General features: G+C 40.4%; 1 non-coding gene across 1 annotated transcript; it reads left to right on the forward strand.

The window, feature by feature from the left end:
- The first annotated feature begins 5,484 nt into the window (after nucleotides 1-5,484).
- LOC123835000 (U6 spliceosomal RNA) lies at nucleotides 5,485-5,587 on the forward strand. The gene has a single exon (XR_006788569.1). It is a non-coding gene; the product is annotated as a U6 spliceosomal RNA (small nuclear RNA).
- The last annotated feature ends 5,921 nt before the right edge of the window (nucleotides 5,588-11,508 follow it).

Genomic DNA, 11,508 nt, shown 5'->3' on the forward strand with positions numbered 1-11,508 from the left:
CTAGTTAAGATGAGGTCATCCTGGAGTAGGGTGGGCCCCTAATCCAACATGGCCTGGTATCCTTATAAGAAGATGACCACATGAAAACAGAGACACCCAGGGAGAACACCGCAGGATGAGGGAAGTAGAGGCTGGAGTGAGGCAGCCGAAAGCCAAGGAATGCCGAAGACTGTCAGCAACCATCAGGAACTAGGAAGAGGCAAGGAATGATTCCCCTGAAGTTTTCAGAGGGAGCATGGTCCTGTTGGATCTCAGAGGCCTAGGCTCCAGATTATCCAGAAGATAATAAACTTCTGTTGTTTGAATCCACTCAGTGTGAGGGATTTTGTTACAGCAGCTCTGGGAAACTAATACATTTGCTTATCACTCTCCTATCCTGTGCTTTGTTGATACCTGTGACACAGACATGCAGGTTCATGCACCCCTGTATACCTGCCTCCTCCTCACCATTAGGCTCGGGGCTCCCTAGAACTATGCACATGTCCTAAGTTAGCCATATGCTTTCCTACCTCCATGAATGTGTTTCCTTTCTGGCACAGCCAGGACCCAGGATTCCTGGCTTGCTCATCATTCAAAGTCAGCTTTGACTCCCCTTGAGAGCAAGTGTGAATTAGTGTGAGTGAGAATAACCTTGTCCTCCCAAGTGGTTTCTTTGTACCAGCCTTTGCTTGCCATTGAGGTAGCTCACTGCATGTCTAATTTCTCTCTATATTATTACTTTAAAAGTAGAGACTCTGTTTGGTTCATTTTGTATCTCTGAAAGGCTTGCTTCTCAAATTATGGTCCTCAAACTAGGGGCATCGGATCAAAGAATCTCAGTCCCCATCCCAGACCTCTTGCATCAGAATCTTCATTGTAACAAACTCCAGTGAGAATATGCACATGGTAAAATTTGAGAAACACTCTCCTAGAGGACCTTGGGATACCAGTTACTGTTAATTGAATGAATGCTTCCCTTCTGCTGTATTGCTGAGCATTAGTCATCTGAACAATTCTATTAACGATTCGGAGAGGTAGGTATTATTATTCCCCATTATATACATGAGAAAATTAGAGAGAAGGCGGACTGGAAATTGTGGGGAGATCTCCTACCTCTCCTCCCGGTTGAACACAACTCCTGTGACTTGACCTACCTAGTGGTTTTTCAGTCAACAATCATAACTCTCCTGGGGAACATCTGAGCATCTGTCACAGAGACAGGCCTCTTTTTGCTATTTCAACACTAGTTGATGAACTCATGTCTCTCCAAACACTACATCAAAAAAGCGTTCCATGGAAACACTTAATTTGGGAAATGCTACAAATTACACAGCCCTCTTGAATATTAATAGTACAGAGTCACCATTAAAGGCTTTATTACCTGACCTCAGTAAATAATATACCTACTTAACTGTTTAACTCCATTTTCCCAAAAGTTTATTTGGCTCCAAATTGAGGTTGTGTAACATCCATTAACATTCTGTGAAACACACTTTGGTTTAAAATGAGATGTTAATGACAAAGGGAGATCAAGCGGGAGACTCCATGGATTTTTTTTTTTTTTTAATTCAGAGAGAGAGAGAGAGAGGGAGGGTAGGGAGAGGATAATTCTCTCCTGCTGTTAGCTTCCAAGTGGATGTTTTCTCAAAATCAAAATCAGATATTAGCATGTAGGAAGGGAGCTAGGGACCAGCAAGAGCTTCTGAACCACTGGGAAGGGTGGTTCATTTCTCTATGCATTATTTAATATCATAAAGCCCTCCCTAGAATCTTCTCTTCCAGGCTGTAACTCAAGACAAAGACCTTTGACAAAATTAAGTAGGATGTTAACTCTGAAGTGCATTGGGAAGATAGAGTGCCACATTAAATCATATTAACTTTTAAAAATGGACACTGAGGTCATGAGCTTCACACATGGGGGGCACAATACTGCAAAGTAGCAGGATACTGCCATGCAGAGGACATTAATTACCCATCAGGAGGTTGCTGGGAGAGGGAGTAGGAAGGCTTATGCACTTGGCTATCAGGGGAAATCTCTTTTTAAGGATACTTTCACTCTTGAGTTGAAGGACTGCATCAAGAGCCTTTTTGCTTTGGCTGGGCTTTTGATAGTTCCGAGGGTAGATTTATTTGGATTTTTGGTGCTGATAGAGAGCAGGTCTCTATCCACAGTGCTGCTCAGGACTCTGGCAAGCAATACCATCATTCTCTGGAGTTTTGTTTTGTTCTGAAGATTTTATTTATTTATTTATTTATTTGAGAGAGAGAGAACATGAGCGGGGTGAGGGACAGAGGGAGAAGCAGACTCCCCGCTGAGCAGGGAGCCCAATGTGGGGCTTGATCTCGGGACTACGGGATCATGAACTGAGTTGAAGGCAGTTGCTTAACTGACTAAGCCACCCAGATGCCTACTGGAGTTTTTAATGAAGGTCAGGCATCCTTTTAATGCAAATCTAGGGCAGCAGTTGATTGCTGTGTGCTTACAATGGAAATGACAGGATGGGGTTTTCCAGATATTTTTGTTATAGAAAGAAAAAGGATTTGAGATTGGTTGTTTGGAAAGAGAAATACCTTCCTGAAGCTCCTCTCTGTGAGGACATGGACACAATACATGAAAGCAAGCAAATAGGAAGTGTTACATAAGTTTTCCAGTAAAGCCCACAGATTTTTTTTTCATAGTGCCTGTGATCTCATTTTCCCAAATTATTTGCAGCTACTATTCTGCCTGGCTTTACTCCAGTGTCCCCTCTGTCTGGAATGCCTTGGCTCCCATTTCTGCCAATTGAAATCACCCATTTTTGTCAAACTTGTACTTTTTTGAGAAGGATTTCCTGATTGCCTCTGGAGAAACAAATGCTGGCAATGAGTCTGAATCATATTCTGAAAGGAATGGCATTTCTGGAACATGCTATTGAACTCTAGGAAGTAACATCATTGGTTAAGTGAAGATCTGAGGAAAGATTCCTTTGGACTTCTAATTAGAACATCCTACTTGGTTCACGACCAAACCCTGCAGTCAAGCAGTGTTGTCTCCAAGAGAAGGTTAGCATTTTATGGGACCTAAAGGGTAGAATGCTGACCACTCTGTCTAGTTCACTCAACTCTGAACCCCTTTGGGACAGCTTCTGGCACAAGGCAGACATGCCTTAACCCTCTGTGGAATGAAGGAATGAAGGAAGTGTATATTGCTTCTGCTTTCCAGATTGTGTATCTTTGTTTGGGACCTGGATAATCTGGTGCCCCTGATCCTGCTACCCACCCCCACCCTGCCAGAGCAGGCAGGGAAGGGAACTATCAGCAGTGAAGGTGCCTGCTCTTGCATTCTCCTTCCAAAGCATTGGTTCTCAGTTGGGACTGTCCACAAGAACCAGCTAGGGAGCAATATACTGACATGGCCTGGGCCTCACCTGCAGAGATTCGGGCTTAATTATTCTGGGTTAAGGCTCAATTACCTGGGGTTTCAAAAGCTCCAAAGTGATTCTAATGTGCACCAGGCTGAGAACCACTACTTGAAGGGAAGCAAGCATTTTCACATCCACTTTTATAGAAGGAAAAATCAAGAGTTTCAGCTCTCTGGGATTGCATGAAAACTAGTATTTTGATGTGATGTAGCTACATGGGTTAGGAATATATTGGAGTTGAGATTCTCTGTGCCAGGAATAGAGTATTAAACAAGACAGTATGGAAAGTGCTATGAAACAAACAAGGATGCTGTCATAGTAAGTTACTGCTGAGGAGGTGTATGTGTGTGGGTAGATGAAGGGGGGGCATGAACAGGGGGTGAGGGAGGGCAACCTCATCACAGAGGTCATGCTCTCGCTAAGAGGGGTTGTTTGAACTGAGATGTGAAAGACAAAACAGAACTGGGCAAGCAAAAATCTAGGAAAAATGTTCATATCAGAGGGAATGGCAAGTGCAAAGGCCCTGAGGCAGTAGTGTATTGGAGGAATTGTGAGCCAGAGAAGAATGGTGAGAAATGAGTTCAGAGCTGTTAATCTGATTAATTCCCTATTTATTTCCTAGCAAATGAGGTCATTTTTTCTTTATAAAAATTAACCTTCTTCTTAAAGTCTCTATAATCATATGCTACTCTCCAGATATGTTCTGCAAAACTGGGATGTCCTTCACCCTTTCTGGTTTACCAACCATAGTCCACATTCTCTATGTCCTTCAAGGTCCTATTCAATTGCCACCAACTTTAGAAAGCCCTCCATGATCATTCCTGATGGAAACAATCTCTCTCCTCTTTAAGCCACCACAGCCCATTACCTTCACCTTTCTAATGGATGGTAGCTCTTTGTCTCATCTATCTTTCTCAGCCTGTTGTCTTTCCCCTACTACCTGCCACATGCTAGGATCTAACCCCAGTTTTGATTTATCTGGTAGTCCCTTGCTCTTAGCTCAGGGCTAGCCTTGCATTATGCAGGGCTCAAGCAATATTTATGGAAGAGTTACTTATGTGCATTCAATTCCTTTCAACAAGAATAATGACAATCCAAAAAACCTAAGCACACACAGTAATTAAAGCAACAAAGAAAACTGTATTGGCTCTCTGCCTCTGAGTGTATTGTTGACTTGTAGACTATAGTTTCTGATCATTCACCTTTGGAAGAACATATTGCAATTCAAATGAAAAATGTCAACCCAGGCGGTTTTGGGAAAGCCAACTCATTTGTTGACTAAAAATGATCCACATAGCCAGAAATGAAGACCACAAGAAAATGAAATGCCATCATCTTAACTCACTTAAACAGACACTTGCAAGTAGTATAGAAGAGAACAGAAGGCAGAAAGATGAGAGAAAGAGAATAAATAAAAAGCACTGTGGATTCACTTGCCACGATCAGTGGTGTGTAACAGTGCACGACCGGTGGCCAGCCTGACTTCCACACCTGTGGATGCTTCCAAAAAGATTCCCTTCATGGCCAGGGACCCTATTATTTGATACTACTTGATTGCCAAAACCAATCTTATTTAATCCTACTATTGCCCTGAAGAATGGTCAGCATCATCCCATTTTTACAAACATTGAAACTGACCTGCTCTTCTGGAGGTACCATGGCCTTGTGCATGAGGGAATGAGTTTTGGGGCTAACACCCTGGACTCTGTTTCCAACTCCACCCACTTGCTGTGTGATCCTGAGCAACATCTAATGATATTATTATTATTATTATTATTTCTTCTTCACAATGTTGGGAGGGTGGGCCAAGCCCACATATGTAAAACACTAAGGACACTACCACATATACAGTCAGCATTCGGTACATGTTAACTTATTCCATAATGTGCTCAAGGCTGGCAGGCGCTAAGGCAATGATTGGAGTTTAGGTGTGTGTGAGGGAAAATACTAGTCAGCAATGGTCTTATGCAAACGGAGTTAGCAATGCCCTTGGGAGTAGGAGAAATCACCCTAATTTTGCTCCCATATAACTTGAGTGTAACTGAATGATCAGACCATTTTCTTAGTACCCTTTCTTTCTTGCTTGTCCAAGTTAGAGCCATTTGTGCTCACTTCAGCAGCATATATACTAAAATGGGAAGGATACAGAGAGGATTAGCATGGCCCTTGAGCAAGGATGATACAAGTTAGAACTCTTCGTTGAATAAGCAGGGCTGGAACACTATTAGAGCCCTCCATAAACAAGGCTGTATGTGCAAGGTGAAATGTGTCCATTCCCTCCTCTGGATATTTGGAATCAAGAATTCAGAGATTTCAAGGTTTGGTGGGGGAATCATAGACATTTTAGTATATTACAGATGAGCTCACATGTGCCAAGCAAAGGGTGAAGGTATGTCTTCTGCTAAGCTTCCATTCACCCACACTCCCTTGCTCCATGTATCTCCTATAGAGAAGGGGGATGGACTTAGAGGGACAGAACATGATTCTGTGAGTTCCCTCTAATCTGGGACTTCGATATTGACACAATGTATGCCACGTGATCCACTGAATCTCCCAAGATTCTGAAAGACCCTGGGACCACTGCTGTACTTGTGAAATCAGAGGAAGTAGGAGTCATTTTTGTGAGGTTTGTACCCCACTCCCATGAAATCATTCCTTTCAGTACATGCACTTATTGTCACATTTGCCACACTGCGCCGTACTTATTTATTTCTTGATTTGTCTTTCTTTCTATGTTATGAGTGCTCAAGGGCATAGAATGTATCCAGCATATGGTAATGATTAGAATCTCCAGCTCAGAAGTCAGGTATATCCATCTGCAGCCCCAAGATGGCCATAACCTCTCCTTTCTGACTTTGTTCAGATAAATCAAAGTATGGCCTACAATCTTTATGTTTGGGGGCAGTTTTCACTTGGTATAGATTGGTGTCCCAGATTGCAAAATGTGACATGAATGTGCATATTTCTATCGAGAATTCAAAGCTTTATTAGATTCTCAAATGGGGAGGGGCATGGTTCTGTAAGAAGTAAAGAAGTTCTGCTGCTAATTGGTTAAAATTGAGTTTAGGAAGGCTCTAGATTTTTCCTAGCACTTTTTATAGTAAAGAAAAAAGGGGATATTATATCCTCGATTTCTATATTAGGAGAATCTGTTCTTATACTCCTTTTATGCGTTTCCAGTACAAATTCACTTAATATAGATTTTATCTGCTTCTTAAAATATCTTTTCCTCCATGATCATACATTGAGATATAATTTATGTGCCAAGCACCTTATTATAAAGCACTTGAAAGCATATCAGCTCATTTAACCATCATAGTGATTCTCCAAATAAATATTAGTGTCTCTCCATTATAACGGAAAGGAAAATCGGACTTTGAGGTAAGACTGGTTCTAAAGCTGTCCATTTGTGCTTTTACCCCCTATGCCATAGTGACCTCATATTTGTTAGAGTTCTCAGTTTATGGATATGAGCTCAACCAGTCCACTGTTTGGTTTATAGAACATCTGGGTCTAGAGATGTCAGAATTCTACTTCAGAATTCAGTCTAGACACACGTAGGTAGATCCCTCTGAGACCCTCAGGTATCTTCCCTTTGAGTCAGAATGTTAACTTCCCTGAACAAATAGGTCTTGCTTTTATAAACAGATTTTGCAAGGGAGCTTAAATGACATCCCATAGATAATATATATTATATTGTTAGGTAAAAAGAGAAGAATATTTGAATACATTAAGGATTCTAATGAAAACATGAATCACATGTAAAACAAGAGAAAAGTTGCTTTCTAACAACACTTGGAAAGGCAAATGTATACCAAACTGATATTAAAAAAAGAAAGAAAAAAAATGAGAGAAGATAAATAGAACTAAATTAGATGCAGACTAATCATGGTTTTTGGAACTCTGCTCTGACATATTAAACTGCAAAACTGAGTGCTAGAAGGGAGTTTTAGAAGGGAGGAAAGGTCATGGTCTTTGACATTTCCAAAATATATGTAACCAGAAAAAAACTAATCCCGTGTTTGTTGTCCAAGGTAAGCAAAGACTGGGAAAGAGCTTCTTTGACATGGAGTGTTCTAACCCAAACCAAGACAACAGCATGAGTTGGTTCAATTTTGGGTGGGTGTTTTCCTGTATACCTAATACTCACTAAAATTTCATGTCTTTAAACAGCAAATCTAACTTCAGAAATTTTTGTTGAAGAAATAATTCTTTTAAAAAAACTATCATGGCTATGCATAAAGGATGTTGATTGCAGCATTGTTTATACTAGTACAATTAATTGTTGGACTAATTGTTGATTGGAACCCAAATACTTGTTCATAGGGGATTAGTTAGATCTGTATAAAGGGGGGCTCTACGGTCATGTTGATGTAAAAAAATTTAATTTAAATGTCCACAATGCATTAAGCTTAATATGTAAGGTAGAAAAAATGTTCAGTTTGACCCTTTTTGTGTGTAAAAATAAATTAATATCAATATAATAGACTCATACACACATACGTACACATAAAATTTGTAAGGTGAAAACACACATGATATGTCTTTTTATCTGTGTGCTTTTCTGAATTATCCAAATTCTCTACAACAAGTTTCTGTTGGTTTGGTAATAAAAACAGAAATCATTAAAAAAAAAAAAATCAAAGACGTTGATCATTCACAATACGTATTACCATGTCCTAACCATCCCTATTCCTTTACACAGGCCAAAAGGACACAGATATGCCTCAATTTCCATTAACAGGCAACTTAGGGAAAAGAACATAACTATATTATAATTTTTCCATTTAAGAAAAGACTGTTTTCATTATTCATACCCAGATGCCTAGGACAAGGAAAAGAAGAGAGAAGCTGATGATATTGATGTCAGTCTTCCAGATAATAATTATAACTATCCCATTTAGCACTGGAGTAACACCTAGGGCCTTCAAAGCTGTCTCTGAAATTATCTAATTAAGCAAAGTGAGGAGGACAATGACAAGAGTGGAAGATTTAATCTGAGAAGCACAAGGGGGCCTCTGGATACTGAGGAGAGGAAATCAACCAAGGGGTAGTAATGAGAGGGGCCAAATGAGACATTCAGTGCAAGGAAATACCATAATAAGCTCATAGAGGTTTTGAGGGCTGAAAGCAAAAATCACAAATCAAAAAAAAAAAAGAAGGGGGAAAAAAGAATGATAAAATTAGTAGAAATGGAGGAAGGGAAAGCTGCTCAAAATTTTTACAAAACCATATTGCTTCTAGAACCCCACATCATTAATCCACTTAATTATGCTTTGTAGATATTTGAATGAGGAACAATTCCTGTGGCCCTGGGACTCACATAATTCCACAAGCCTTAAACATGGGGCCTGCCAATCAGAATTACCGATGACATTTATCTCTGTGACAGAGGGAAAACATTAAACATACATCACAGACTCACATTCTTGGGGGAAGCCATAGAAGACAGCCAGCCCCTGCCCTGTGATCAAATTTAAATGCAGTGAGAGAACAAGCACATCTGAGGCTATCAAAAGGGCAAGTCTTAGGCATCCTAAGAGCAGAAGGTTATTCATCAGGAACTCAGGGAAAATGCTTAGGGGGGAAAAAAAAAGCTTATTTGGAACCTGGTTGATCCAGTTCTTGTGAACACTGGTTTACTTCTTCACTTGATTACTGGCTCCAAATGGCCTCCTCCTACAACATATGTTAATTATTCCAACTTATGAAGATGTGTGAGCTGTTCCCTTGAAGTTCTTTCCAGGTTAGAAGGAGAGTGGTATTTGCAATAAGCCACGATGAGGGGAGGGATCCAGAAATGGGAGTGGTAGGAACCAAGGCCATTTATGCGCTGGGAAGTTGAAAGCCAAAATAGGTACACTTCAGTAGGCGTAAGATGTAGAAATTTTTTAGAGTTGCTCCATTTTCCGTGACTTCCTATGACTTACTCTGTCTCCTTCAACAGGTTTAAAAGTGTGCAGTGATACCTGCCCATCCTGTAGACAGGCATCTCAACATCTTTCTTTTTTTTTTCTCCTTACCAAAACATGCAGACCTGCAGTTAAAATACAGCTGCCCATTACCAAGTGTAAGCTTCCTGGCCCCGAATTCACGCATGTCAGAAGGCAGATGAGAAAAAATGCAAGGCAGTAAACATAGACCTGTGTACTTTGATCATACCTGCAGGCACAGAGCCTTATTGCCTTTTTTTTTTTTTTTGGTGCTATACTGATCAAAAAGTATCAGTATCTGACTTGAAACAGTAGTTGTGGGCTGGCCAGCTTGCATCACTGTAGTGGACACCAAGAACTTTAGGAGCATTTTCACCTGTGTTTATGAATTAAATATAAAGGGATTCATTTTTGCAAGATGCCCTATGGGGCATTCAAAGGTCACTCACTTGTCATAATCATGGTCTATTCCATCTGTCCTTCTTTCCTCACTTTCTCCCTGCCCCCTTTCTTTCCTTCCTCCCCTCCTTGCTTTATTACTTTTTCTTCTTATGCACAACCATTAAAGGTCTTTGATGCTGTGGATCACTGGGGAGAAATATTCTGCCTAAGCCTTCACTTTGCTTTGCCTCTTGTATTCCACTGGATCTGCCTCCCTTCCATATATCCATTGGGAGCTGACTCTGAAGTGTAAACTAATTTTGTCATTTGTTTAGACAAAATGACACTAGAAAATGAAATTCACAAAGTACATTCACAAGAAATAGAAATTAAAACAACTTCTGTATGCTATACAGCTTCATATGATCTGACTTGCCATGTCTCTGTCTTCCCAGGTGATTGGGAGTTGGTCACAAGCCAAAGGAAGGCATACAGGAGAATCAGTTGCCTTCAAAACCTATGTATTAGTTTCCTAGGGCTGCCATAACAAATTACTATAAACTGGGTGGCTTAGAGCAACTGAAATTTACTCTGTCACAATTCTGGAGGCCAAAAATCAGAAATCAAGGTATCAGCAGGATTGGTTCCTTCTAGAGGCTCTGAGGGAGAATTTATTCCATCCCTCTCCCCTAGCTTCTGGTGGCTGCCAGAAATTCTTAGCATTCCTTGACTTGTAGTGGCATCATGCCAATCTCTGCCTCTATCTTCACATGGCCTTTCCCCGTGTCTCTGTGTGTTCTCCTTTCCTGTATCTTATAAGGACATTCATCATTGGATTTAGGGCCCACCCTAAATCCAGAATGATCTCATCTCGAGACATTTAATTTCATCAGCAAAGCCCATATTTCCAAATAAGGGCACATTCACAGGTACAGAGGGTTAGGATGTAAACATATTGTGGGAAGGGGGAGGGTACTATTCAACCTACTACATTTGTCCTTGTTCTCTTTCCATCATATTACCAATGTTGAGCAAAAACAAAAGTCCTATAACATGCAGAGAGAATATGGAAGGATACAGTGTTCAGTCTTCTTTGTAAGCAAAGATTGGAAACATACTAAGTGTCCATTAACAGGAGACTTGGTTAAATAAATTTGGTTCATCTACCCAAAGAAATAACATGCAGCTACTAAAAAGAACAAAGTAGGGCCTACATGAATTGAAATGGAAATATCTCCAAAATATTTTGCAAAGATAATTAAGCAGATTATAGAACAAAATACATGTCATTAGCCCATTAAAAAAAAAGACTATAAACAACAAACCCACACAATCCTCCTTTCGAGGAATTTCTCTGTTCTGATGTCAGTAATGTGATTCCAAGAAGGGGGACTGCCAATCAGTCTCTCAATCCCCTTTCTGTGCCATAAGACACAGATACTAGACAATCATAGTATCTGCTAACCACAGTGATGGGATGGAGATTGGGGTGAAAACCAAGATGGCTAGTCAGAAGTCTTCCAAAGATCTTTAAAATTTGGATTTTGAGGAGAAAAAGTCTCTTGCCTGTTAGGCTCTGATTAAGTTTTCTATGACTGCTAGAACAAACTACCACAAGCTTAGTGGCCTAATAGAACACAAAGTTATTATCTCATCATTCTGTAGGTGAGAAGTATGACACAAGTCTCAAGGTGTCAGGGAGGTTGTGTTCCCTTCTGGAGCCTCTTTAGGAGAATCCATGTCCTTGCCTCATCCAGCTAGCTCTTTCTACAGGCCATCCATTTCCTTGGCTCATGGTCCCATTCCTCTATCTT

The sequence above is a fragment of the Mirounga angustirostris genome, unplaced genomic scaffold (genome assembly GCF_029215605.1).
Source record: "Mirounga angustirostris isolate CCGP_5_RB_7025 unplaced genomic scaffold, mMirAng1.0.hap1 SCAF_1, whole genome shotgun sequence".
Lineage (NCBI taxonomy): Eukaryota > Metazoa > Chordata > Mammalia > Carnivora > Phocidae > Mirounga > Mirounga angustirostris.